The sequence below is a fragment of the Sus scrofa genome, chromosome 15 (genome assembly GCF_054392235.1).
Source record: "Sus scrofa isolate SSC_HxYL_T2T_F1_AM1 chromosome 15, Sscrofa_HxYL_maternal_Yorkshire_Landrace_v2.0, whole genome shotgun sequence".
In the NCBI taxonomy this organism is placed as follows: Eukaryota; Metazoa; Chordata; class Mammalia; order Artiodactyla; family Suidae; genus Sus; species Sus scrofa.
In genome coordinates this window covers 108,529,048-108,542,543 of record NC_139397.1, presented here as the reverse complement: position 1 = coordinate 108,542,543, position 13,496 = coordinate 108,529,048, and the positions used below count along the sequence as shown (strand labels likewise).

At 38.1% G+C, this 13,496-nt stretch overlaps 1 long non-coding RNA gene across 1 annotated transcript in view; it reads left to right on the top strand.

Moving 5' to 3' along the window:
* Window positions 1-5,304, top strand: part of LOC146396043 (uncharacterized) — a 152,683-nt gene extending 147,379 nt beyond the window's left edge. The window contains exons 4-5 of the long non-coding RNA XR_014829393.1: window positions 635-808; window positions 3,415-5,304. This is a non-coding gene — a long non-coding RNA (uncharacterized LOC146396043). The remainder of the gene's footprint in view (window positions 1-634; window positions 809-3,414) is intronic.
* Window positions 5,305-13,496: the final 8,192 nt, after the last annotated feature.

Below are 13,496 nucleotides of genomic sequence, written 5' to 3'. Positions count from 1 at the left end.
CTTACAAAGTGCACATTTATTTGTATTAATCAGTATCGATCCAATAGCGATTATGCACCAAGCACTGGGTTTCCAAAGATGAGTAAGATCTCAATCTGCCTATGAGAAGTGCATAGCCATTCTGTGTTCACCTAATCATCCTTCAGCTGCCCACAGAGTTATTGGGGAAGGGACAGTGGCCTCTTGGATTTCACCCTGGCTCTAGCCTGGGAATTTGTCACGAAATATACCTGAGAAATATATTTCGGAAACTAGACTTGCTTAGGCTATTTGTATATCATACACTCAAAATACAGTTGTGCAGATATTTGGGTTGGGATCCTGACATTTTTGATGTGTGTATAAAGCTTTCAAATATTGAATTATTAGCAAATCAAATATACAATCACCTTTCTTTTGAAATTTCTTTTCTTCTTTTCATTGAAATAATAAATGTTCCTCTGCTCTTGAGCCAGTTGGTTCTAAGCCAGTTGGTCCTTGCTACCTGGTAGGCTCCCCAGGTCAGTTTCCTCTCATAAATTTACTTTATGTTTATTTCTGACTTTGAAGATCAAAGGTTCTTAGAAAACTTCTCTTCCCTTTTCTGTGTAATAGGTAATCCAGTAGTTGCCTGTTAACTTCTTTTGTCTTCCAGACACAGATTCCTGAATGTTAGACTGGAAGAGACCCTAGAAATGGAAACTTCTCAACTCTCATATTCTCTCAGACCCCAAGAGAAGTGATGTATTACGTGTCTTTAGTTTCCATCAACACTGTACATAAACTTCTCAAAAGAATGAGAGAAACAGCTACAAGCAACAATCCCAAGGTAGTCATTCTTGTTGCTCATCAGCTTTTCATGTTATATGTTGACACTGTACTGTATTCACAGCCCAATTAAAATGGTTTTTAAAAAGATATTTGGAATAGATTGGTAGTTGCCAGAGGTAGGGGTGGGTGAAGGGAGTCAAAGTGTATAAACCTCCAGGTATAAAATAAATAAATCATAATATACAGCATGGTGGCTGTAGCTAATAACACTCTATTGCATATTTAGAAATTCTGGAGAGTAGATCTTAAAAGTTCTCACCACAAGAAAAAGATTCTGTAACTACATATGGAGATGGATGTTAAATAGTTTTATTATGGTGATCATTTCACAATATATTCAAATACCAAAGCATTATGTTGTACACCTAAAACCAATATAATATCATATGTCAATTATACCTCAAAAACCCCCATTAGGGAGTTCCTGTTGTGGCTCAGTGGTAATGAACCCGACTAGGATCCATGAAGATGTGTGTTCAAGTCCTGGCCTCGCTCAGTGGGTTAAGGATCCAGCATTGCTGTGAGCTGTGGTGTAAGTCACAGATACAGCTTGGATCTGGCGTTGCTGTGGCTGTGATGTAGGCAGGCGGCTGTAGCTCCAGTGCAACCCCGAGTCTGGGAACTCCTTCAATATACCATGGGTGTGGTCCTGAAAAGCAACAACAACAACAACAACAACAAAAACAAACCCAAAAAAACCCCACATTAAATCCACAGAAAAGTAGTGTCCAAGAAATGATATTTTGGGTTATCTTTTTTTTTTTTTCTTTTCTCTTTTTGTCTTTTAGGGCCACACCTGCGGCATGTGGAGATTCCCATGCTAACAGTCTAATCAGAGCTGTAGCTGCTGGCCTAGGCCAGAGCCATAGCAACGGGGGATCTGAGCTGCACCTACAACCTACACCACAGCTCACGGCAACGCCAGATCCTTAACACACCGAGAGAGGCCATGGATCGAACCCGAGACCTCATGGATGCTATTAACTGCTGAGCCACGACGGAAACTCCTGGGGCTATCTTTATCACTCTTCCCTATTAATAGGGATAATTAAAAGAGATAATGTATGGTTACACATGTCTCTGGAATGTATTTTGAACCTACATTTTAATATGGGGGTGTCATGCTAAGAAATGCAATAATTCAGATAAAATAATGAAGGTTTACCACAAAGCTAAGACTCCTAAATAAAGAATCTGTCCATTTTTCATGACAAGGGCTTTTGCTTATTTCCCTGCTTTCTACCTCATGTTGGGGATGGTCAGCATCTTTGCTTGGTTCAAAGAAACATCAGACTTAGCAGAGGTAATTTCCTCCACTTCCATCCAGATGACTTCTTTGGGTTCCTCCTTTCATGTTTGCTAGGAAGGTTAATTAAAGTTTTTACTCTACATAGTGGTAATTAAAATCTTTCCCCCTCAGTTTTTGGTAGACTGTAATAAGATTATCAAGGAAACAATTAAGCAGGAAGGTAGTATCATCAGGCTATAGAAAGACAATATTTGTACTGTTATCAATAATAGGCATAGTTAACACATTCATATCTTTAACCACAATTTATACTATATTTGTGTACTCTTCATATTCAGCAGAGAATTATGCTACTTCATTTGTTTTACTCAATATTCAGTTTCTTCCAATGAAATTATCTAGCCAATTAACAAACTTTTAAACAGTATAGGCAAACTATACTGTGCCTGTCTGGACGTAGACACTTATTCCAGTGAGAAGGTAAGCACACTGGACAATTTCACTTGTTTCACTAAGCAAATTAAATTCTTCTTTACTTCTCAAAGCATGTTTCCTTTGAGTTCAGAAAGGAAAACAATCCCTGTTGTTTATTTCTTGGCTTCTCAAGATCATTCACTTTGAACATAAGGGTCAGCCAGCCACCCCTGGAATCTATACTGTGATAACTGGTGCTGCTCAGGTGAAGGACTTCTTGTGATTTCATGTTATTTATTTATAAGGACTTCTTATAGATGTAAGGAACTGGAGTGCATGCCTAAAATAGCCCCTCATCCCACCTCAAATTCTCTAAGCATTTTCTTTTTTCAGGCAATATTCCAGTAGTGTTCCCTTTAAGAGGGAAAGACAAACACTTTTATATAGTATCAAGTCAGTTCATGTTATCCACTAAATATTAAATCATGAAGCTGAGTTTTTGACAGTTAAAAAAATGATTATTCATTATGCATTCATTCTAAAAGTGTTCATAGAATGTCTTCCATGTGCCCAGAATGTCTCAGTTTGAAGATTCTAAGTATTTCTGTAATTGTTACTTTCATAGGCTACTGATTATAGTCTATACTGTAGTCTTATCTATTTAGGACCCAAAGCAGATGGATCAGAGTTTTTGGGGCGCTCTCAAAGTCTTGTCCGTCAGACCCAGAAGTCAGTTGGATGCAAAAGGGTCTAAGGGGAAAATCCAGAGCCTCGTCCGTGTCTGCTTGGTAGATGTTAGTTCTCTATCTAGATCCTCATTTCCACATTTTTCTTTTTCAGAAGTACAAGGAATCAAAATCCCAAACCATGAGTTTGTCATAGTGGGCGTAAGCCTCATGAAGGTAGAGACCTTGTCTATTCTATTCACCTCTGTATTTCAGAACCTGGAGGATGCCTGTCACCAAGTAGGAGCTGAGTGTCCACAGGCAGCAAGGATGTGCCCTCCCCAGTGCTTTCAGAACCTGTACAAGCAGCTCTCCACTCACCCCCTCTCAGTGTGAGCACCAAGCCCTCTTCTCTTATCTCAAGTTCTTTGGTTGCCTAAAGGTAAAAGCTACTCTTTATACTGAGATTGATAAGCCACACTTGGCCTCATGTTTTTCCTCAGTTTACCTCTTGTTTCATTGCTCTCTATTTTGATTAATGGATGTTTATCTCTTTAACATTCTAGTCTTAGCTCCTAAAAAACTTCTTCTGACCGGGGTAACAAAATTTAAATGTCTTGTTGGTCAAAGATAAAAGTTCACCTTGGGGATTGTTCTGTGCTTACACTTTGTTGGTGTTTATTTTCAGTTCATCTATTAAAGAGCTGGAGGATTACAGAAGAGAAGCAGGCACCTCGAATTTAACTTTTAGTCATACATTTTATGAAATTATAGTGGTTCCAAGGGATACTTGAAAACTCTTACTACACTTGGTAGTAAGGTCTAATTACTTCTAATCCGAAATATAGTACTTTCAAAAGAAATTCCCTCTTACAAAACTGACATTTTGGGAATACAACACTACTTTTAACCCTGTAATGTCACTGTGTGAGCACAAAATTGCATATAATCTGCACACCCTAAATATCAAGCCTTTTTCATTCTGCCTGTACTCTGGATGCTAGGTGGATGACAACTTGGAGAATCCCTCACCCATAGTTGATGTGAGAAGATATAATGTTTGCAATTCTTTATTGCTATCTTAATTCTCAATTGAGAACTGCACTGTGTACAGAGTTGCTGAGATTGTGCAGGTGCTACCTATATGGCAATATGATTGGTGAGACAGTCTATTTCAAGCCAGGTATAAGAAGGCAGGGTATATTAGGGGATCAGTGTAGGAAACTAATTCTTTGCCTCAGGTCTAGAAACTCAGTAAAATGTTCCCCAAGAGATCTAAACCTCAATTTCCTTGACAGTAATATAGGCATAATAATCATGCTTACTTTATGGTTTGCTGCAACAGTTAAATGAAATAGTGTATATAAAGTATCTAGAGGAATGTCAGGCACATAGCAAGTACTCTGTGTTAGCTATTATTATTTTGTGTTATTAATTACATCCTATTTGCTAAACTCAAGAGACACTGGTTTCTTCCACTGTTTTAATTTGCAGAGGCATATCCTTTCTAGAGAAAAAGAATACTCCCTAATACACCCTCCATCCAGCCCCAGGTGATCTGTGATATTAAGTTAGTAAATACTGGATTGCTTACTGGTGAGCATTAAATAAAAGGAAAGTAAATTGGACGGCTTTAAACAATTTGGGGGGGGGGTAAAGTGGCAAAACCGTTACCTACTATTATGATCTTTCTAGGGATACCTGTCAGGTGGTTTTCCTTGGATGGTGCTGACAATCAAAGAAATCAGTCAGTCAATCAATCAGTCTCCTTCTCTTTCTCTCTCTCTCTCTCTCTCTCTCTCTCTCTCTCTTTCTCTCTCTCTCTCTCTCTATCTATCTCTCTCTCTCATAAGCAGGACCACTCCCTTCCAAGGAGGGTTTAATCTTCCTAGAGAATCTTTCCACCCTTGGAGTTCCGTCGTGGTGCAGCGGAAACAAATCCTACTAGGAACCATGAGGTTGCAGGTTCGATCCCTGGCCTCACTCAGTGCATTAAGGATCCAGTGTTGCCGTGAGCTGTGGTGTAAGTCGCAGACGCAGCTCAGATCCCTGTGGCTCTGGCATAGGCTGGTGGCTACAGCTCTGATTAGATCCCTAGCCTGGGAACCTCCATATATCATGGGTATGTCCCTAAAAAGACACAAACACCAAAAAAAAAAAAAAAAATCTTTCCACCCTTAGCATACCCTCTGATATTGCTCATTAATTATGATTAATTATTGTATTAGTTTGCTAGGGCTGCTGTAGCAAAGTACCACAGACTGGGTGGTTTAGAACAGGAGAGATTTATTTGCCTCACAGTTCTGGAGGTTAGAAATCTGAAATCAAAATGTCTGCAGAGTTGGTGCCTTCCTGAAGTCTGAGGGAGAATCTGTTTCATGCTTCTCTCCCAGCTTCTGGTGGCTTGTTGGCAGTCTTTGGTTTCCTTGGCTAGTAGATCTCTCTGCCTTCACATTTATGTGGCATTCTTCTTGTAGTGTGTCCGTGTCCAAATTTACCCTTTTTATCAGGATACCAGTTACACTGGATTAAGGGTCTGTTCCACTCCAGTATGACCTCACCCTTCTTCTTCTTCTTCTTCTTCTTTTTTTTTTTTTTTTTTGGCCACCTGGGGCATGTGGAGCTCCAGGGGTCAGATCTGAGCTGCAGTCTTGACCGAAGCTGCAGCTGTGGCAACATCAGATCCTCAGGCCACTGTGCCAGGACAGGGATGAAACCCTCGTCCCACCAATCCCAAGATGCCACTGATCCCATTGCACCATAGCAGGAGCTCCCAGTATGACCTCATCTTAATTACATCTGCAATGACCCTATTCCAAATAAGTTCACATTTTGAGGTACTGGGGGTTAGGATTTCAACATATGAATTTTGGGGGGACATACTCAACCCAGAACAATTATGATACTCAGATCCCATTTTTAAATTAAATTTTCTTTGAGTATAGTTGACTTACAATGTTGTGTTAGTTTCAGGTGTACAGAGAAATGAATGGATATATATATATATATATCTCCATTCCTTTTCAGATTCCTTTCGCATATAGGTCACTGCAGAGTATTGAGAAGATTTCCCTTGCTATGCAGTAGGTCCTGGTTACTCATTCATTCTGTATATAGTAGGTGTATAGCCTCCCATTTTATCACTCTGCACAATGTTTCCCCTTTGGTAGCCATAAGTTTGGATTTAAAATCTCTGAGTCTGTTTCTCTTTTGTGAACAAGTTCCCCCATATCACTTCTTATCAGATTCCACATATTAGTGATCTCCTATGATATTTGTCTTTCTCTGTCTGACTTATTGAACTTAGTATGATAATGTCTAGGTCTCTCCATGTTCTTGCAAATGGTATGATTTCATTCTTTTTTATGGCTGAGTACTATTCCATTGTACAAATGCATCACATTTTCTTTATCCACTCCTCTCCTGATGGACATTAAGTTTGCTTCCATATCTTGGCTACTGTAAATAGTGCTGCAATGAACATTGGGATGCATGTATCTTTTCAAACTATGGTTTTCTCTGGATATATGCCCAGAAGTAGAATTGCTAGATCATATGGTAGTTCTATATCTAGTTTTTTAAGGAATCTCCATATTGTTCTCCATAGTAGATATACCAATTTACATTCCCACCAACAGTGTCAGAGGGTTCCCTTTTCTCCATACCCTCTCCAACATTTACTGTTTGTAGACTTTTTGATGATGGCAGTTCTGACCAGTGTGAAGAGTTACCTCCTTGTAGTTTAGACTTGCATTTCTCTAATAAGTAGTGATGTTGAGCATCTTTTCATGTGCTTTTTAGCCATCTGTCTGTCAGATCTCATTTTTAAATGTTAGCAATGGGACTTGTCCCTTGGGTTTGTGCCTTACTTAAAAAATATATATATAAAGAAAAATTCACCAACCAAAAATAAACAAATGAACCCAATGACCAATGAAACAAGCCACTGCCAGCCAGGGATTTTAAAACTTAGCTGACAAGTTGATTGGGGTAGGCTTTATTTCATAAGTACAGATTCGGAAATGATATTTTCTTACATCCTTAAAGGATCTAACACCAAGTAAATTGTAGTGTGAAAAATTAAATTCAAAAAAAGAAAAGGTAAACAGATAAAAGAGAAAATACCAAATTTGAAAATTTTCAGGTTTTATAAGATCTACTAACTAGGAAACTGTAAGGGTGACACCCATCCTGTATTCTGTGGAAATGTTCCAATCTTACCAGGAAAGTCTTACATCCTGTATACTTAACTGTCATATCTGAATAAAAGCTTAATATTTACTAGAGTGGTAAAATAAGTTATTGGTTGATGATGACATATTATCATTTCATTTGTGCCTGGCACATACTGTAAAAAGTGTGGAAAGCCTGTAGATGAATAACTGAAGATATTTTTAGTAGTTGCCTTTTATAGCATATAGCATTTAAAAGTAAATGACCTTTAATGTTAATATATTGGCTATTTCTTTAAAAGGTAGAGCTTTTTAGGTTGTGGCGCAGCGGAAATGAATCTGACTAGGAACCATGAAGTTGTGGGTTCGATCCCTGGCCTCGCTCAGTGGGTTAAGGATCCGGCATGGCCATGAGCTGTGGTGCAGGCTGCAGATGCAGCTCGCATCTGGCATTGCTGTGGCTCTGGTGTAGGCCGGTGGCAACAGCTCCGATTAGACCCCTAGCCTGGGAATCTCCATATGCCATGGGTGCGGCCCTAAAATGACAAAAGGCAAAAATAAATAAATAAATAAAGTAATTAAAAATAAATAAATAAAATGTAGAGCTGAGATGAATATTTTGTTTGATAGTTAAGTTTACTCTGATATATGTTTGTCTTTAGAAAAATTTAAATACAGATATATTTGGAGGCACAGTTATAATGGGAAATAAATTAATTTTTTCTTCTTTTATCTGATTTATTATATTTAACACTCATTAAAAATTACTAGAAATGAATGCTTTTTGTTCTGAGGTGATGTTCTGAGACACCTTCACAGGCAATTTTTAGTATTTTTGATGTTTGATGCCTATCACCTGAAACAGTATATTTGAAAGCTATGCAACATTTTTCTCACTGATAAAGTCTGGAGAATCTCATTAAGTAGTAAAAACCTATTAAGTTGTAGCTACTACGTGGACTATTAATTCCTACAACCTTTCTGTTCTTCTTGGTTTAAACTGGAAACAGTATTTTGAGACCAAGTTTGTATTTTCTTTTTGTTTTGTTTTTTTTCCCCAAGCTTATATTTTCATAAACAGTTTAAATAAATTAAATTTCAAAATTGGATTCCAGTTTTTTGAGGGCTTCTTTGACCTCTGTATACTAGATATAGTATCTAAAGCTTCCATGATACTAAAAAGCTGTTTGGATTTTTTTTTTTTTTTTTTTTTTTTTTTTTTGGTTTTTAGGGCGGAACCCTTGGCATATGAAGGTTCCCAGGCTAGGGGTCAAATCGGAGCTGTGGCTGCCGGCCCACACCACAGCCACAGCAACTCAGGTTCTGAGCTGCATCTGCGACCTGCACCACAGCTCACGGCAATGCCAGATCCTTAACCCACTGAGCGAGGCCAGAGATTGAACCCACAACCTCATGGTTACTAGTCGGATTTGTTTCTGCTGAGCCACTATGGGAACTCCTGAATTTTTCACTTTTTCAAAATTTTTTATTTTAGTGCTGGCACGTATGACATATGGAAATTCCCAGGCTAGGGGCCCAATCAGAGTTGCAGCTGCCAGCCTACCCCACAGCAACAGCAATGTGGGATCCCAGCCATGTCTGCCATCTACACCATAGCTCACAGCAACACTGGATCCTTAACCCACTGAGTGAGGCCAGGGATTGAACCCTCGTCCTCATGGATACTAGTTCATTATCACTGGGCCACAACAGGAACTCCAATTTTTCACTTTTGATTCGTGACTTTTTTTCTTGTGGTCATTGATTAGTAGCACAAACACAAACTCAAGATATCCTTATGCTTACAGTTAAAGACAGGTTTTCAGAATCAGTCCAGATTTTAATTTATTTCTATTTGTTGGAATCGATTTTATTCCCTTAATAAAGGCAAAAAGCCATTCAAAAACACATCTTCAGAAATGCTAGCAACCTCACAGGTACTGAAGAAAATTCAGAAGTATTATTAGTCCTTCTCCTTGAATTGTACACAGCATTTTAGTTAGATTATTTAATTAACACTAAGAAATTTATTAACATTGCCTTAGTTCTGCATTCAACTCTAGTAGTGGTAACTAAAAGCACTAATTTGATGTTTAGTTATAGCCAAGGAATATCAACAGAAGATGAATTTTAACAAGCCCTCCAGGTTGTTTTGAGTTTGATGATAGCAAAAGCCAGTCTCATCCTTTTTCTTCTTCCTTCTCACAGAATTCCTGTTTAGATATTAGTTGGTGATCCCCCAATCTCAGGGAAAGTGGTTCTAGGCGCAAGCATGAAACTCAGTTCTGACCAGTGAAGTATAAGGGGCAATTCCTTAGGGATCTCCTGTGGAATGTTTTCCTCTCTGATAAGAGACAGGGTACTCAGAGAGGCTCTCTACCCTGTACCATTAGTTACGTCTGTCCTTGAACATGGTCACGGGAGGACATGATGCTTGGGACTCCTGCAACAATCTTGCCAGCCAGAAAAGTCCAGGAGACTCTCAGAGACTCTAAAACTGATATCATAAGGCCACTGAGACAACATAATTGCAACTTCCTTTCTCCAAACTGTGGGGCAGGAGAGGCGGGAACCCATTTATTTAAACTACTATTGGGTAAGTATTCTGACTTTCAATCTTGCAATGAAAGCATTACAAACTGATATAACCAGCCATCTGTAACATATAGTACATAACCAAAGCATACATGAGTTGAGTGTCGAAGACGTCCATTTGCTCATTCATTCAGTCAGTCAGCAAATGTTTCTTAAGCTGCTGCTATGTGATGATCACTCTGCTAGATACCAGAAACAGTGTTAAGCAAGACAAACACAGTTTCCTGCAGTTTACATGAAATGGCGCAATTTACTCAACTCAGTGGCTAACGTTTACCCACCCCCTACTGCCTGCTTTTAGGGCAAGCCGTTGTGTTTGCATTTTACACTCTACTTCCTGTTTGTGAAATTACCCAGGAGGTTTGGCCAGTCAGTACTACCCAACTCCTTAAAAGATCAGAAGAAAGACAGGTCCATAGTTTTTCAATGATATCTAACCCCTAAATTAAGCCTTTTTAATTTGTAGACATGAAGATTTAAAGGAAGAATCGTTGATGAGAGTGAATGAAATTATAGAGGATGGAGATCAAGTGAGCATGAACTTAACCACTTCTGGGAAATTTAATCAGGGTTCTTTTTGGAAAGTTTGAAAATAAACTTTGAAGGCAAGTAAAATACTGAATGGAAACAAATGGAATATTTTTTTCAGATAGAGATTGACAATAAATTCATGTTACAAAATCAAAACACAGGTTGAATAAATGTGGAGATCACTGAAGAGACAGCTCTAAAAGGTTTCCAAGGTGTCTATCCCTAAGTTCCCTCTGTTGACATCTGAAGCTCACCATGTACCAGGTACTATATCAGTGGCATCTCACTGATGCCCTATGTTGACTATGCAAAGAGATATTACTAATTTTACTGAAAAGGGAACTGAGGTCTAGAGTGTTAGAAAACCTCATCACATAGTTAATAAGAGGTAGAGTTGATTGAACTCAGGCTAGTCTGTTGTAAAACAGCAATGCCCCCTCCCGTCATGCCATGCTACTTCCTTAAAGATAAAGAGGCAAGCCACTGTCAAATTATCCTTTTGTCCCAGAGTCAGAGACTGAATCTTGGATCCATGGACTGTTAAGATAATTCTACCTGGCATTTAGCATCTTACTCTTGGGAGTAATTTTTTAAAAATAATGTCTAACTTCTTAACATTACAAACAGCAAATAAAATTTAAATTCAAAGAATCTAGCCTAATTATCTATTATTGTTTATAGTGCAGTTTGGAAAAAATGGCATTGATGAGACAGGCAGTCTCTGACATAGTGAACAGGACAAATCAGAACAATTGTTGTATACCTTTACTTTAAACATGTCAACAGTTTGAAAGGGAAAATATGCCATATTTTCCCTGGGGCTAGATGGCACAATCAAAGATTAATACCAATTTAATGTAATTCATGAGATTTCAGTGAGGAATTATTTCCTAAATATTTATTCACCAACTCAATATAAACTCACAATATGTAAATGAATACACTTAATTTGCTATAATTACAGTCTTGTGTGAGCTGATCAACTACTTACAAAATGAGACTTTTTTTTTAGTTAGACAGAGGAGACTCCTATGACACAAATATGAACCTTTCCTAAACCATTTCATCATTAGTATTCAACTTTAGCTTAGATGTTCCACCCTATGAAGAGTGGATACGCAATTAATCATCATTCTACATCAGTCCATTTTACCTTAAAGGGCAGTCCATGGCTCGTACAAAGAAAAACAAATTAGGCATGTCTAGAGTAATTGTTACTAAGGAGAATCGACTAAACACATTTAATGATACCTCATATCCCCATAAACTGATAATTGTAGCCTAGGTGTTTTGCATTTGCAGTTTTAAATTAGTTTTCTAATGTGACTTCTTAGAGATGCATCTTAATGCTAAGAACACAAAGTAGATTACAAAAAGTACATACCTCATGACCACAAGAAATGGGGTGCTGAGCTTGGCACAACACAGTAACTGGCCATTAATGTCTATCAGAAAGAAAGGGTGGAATAGAAAAGGGGAGACTCATAGTCAATGTTGATGGAGAGTCAGGTGAACCTATGAAAACAATCTTTAAAGAAGCTGAAGCCAGCCTAAGCTGAACTGCCAAAATCAAATGAAACCTAAAAGTTTCAAGGACACGTTCTTTGAGATTGACAGCCTTGAAAATAATTTTGTCAACCAGTTCCAGCAGTGTATTTTATATATTTTTGGCAACTATAGGTATACCTTTTGAATCAGCCTTCACATGTAAAGGCAGTGTTCTTTAGGAAGCAAAATCTCAGATATGCAGTGTTACATTTCAGATGGCTGATGGACCAAATAATTCAAAAAGCAGTTAATTTAGGTGCAGAGCACCAAAATTTTTACCAAACCAAGGTCTCTTACTTGGCAATATTATTTTCTAGCTTATGAGATCCAGTAGATAAAGTAGTCTGAAAATAAGCAAGGATCATATGTTACCTTAATGAACACCTCAAAATTCTCTACAATGACAACATGAAGTCAATTCAAGTGCAAAATCAAAAATAGAAAACCATCAGTTTTCCTCTTAATAATACCATATATATGATAGAAAAATTTGAGATTTATTTCAAAAACGTTATTGCAGCTCGGATTTTTTTTTTTTTTTTTTTTTGTCTTTTGTCTTTTGTCTTTTCAGGGCTGCATCTGCGGCATATGGAGGTTCCCAGGCTAGGGGTCCAAGCGGAGCTACAGCTGCCGGCCTACACCACAGCCACAGCAATGCAGGATCCGATCCATGTCTTCAACCTGCACCACAGCTCACGGCAATGCTGGATCCTTAACCCACTGAGTGAGGCCAGGGATTGAACCCACAACCTCATGGTTGATAGTCGGGTTCATTAACCACTGAACCACAACGGGAACTCCGAAACTCAGATTTTTTTAAAGGCTAATTTAATTAGTATTTAATGGATCAGGGTCCTCAAAGATAATTTGCTGTTAGTCCTGTTCAAAGGTTGAAGTGGCATAAACTGGTATAAGAAAGCTTTCCTGTGCTTTAAGGAATTTAACTACAGAAAGTTTAAATTGATTTTTTTGCTTCTGGATATATATGTGTTCATTACAAAAGACTGTAAGTAGTACATGGTCATTATATGGAAAATTATTGAGAGGAAAATAAAAACACTAAAGCTAATCACTGTTATTGAATCACGGACAGTTTTGATGAATATGATCTCAGAGATCAACTTCATTTACAAATAAGAAAACAGGACTTAGACAGAGGTAAGGTAACTTGCCCAAGGACATAAAGCTGCTTATTAGTGAAGATGGAACTCTGCCTCCTGACTTCTAATCTGAAGTTTGTTTCCGATGTACACACTGCCCACTCTCTTTCTCCCTGCTCTTTCGTTCACTTTTATCTTCAGCTCAGGTTTTTCTTAATCCAGTCTCCTTTCCAAACCTATAATATCCTAATATCCTTCATTACCAACTCCTCTTACTCAAAACCTTTCCTATTTCCAGAGGGACACATGCACACATAGCAAATGGGCTTCTGGAATTGACTTGATGTGTGATGTCTGTGATCAAAAATCTTGTGCAGTTTTTAGAGTACTAAGTAAGAAAACATGAAAGCAC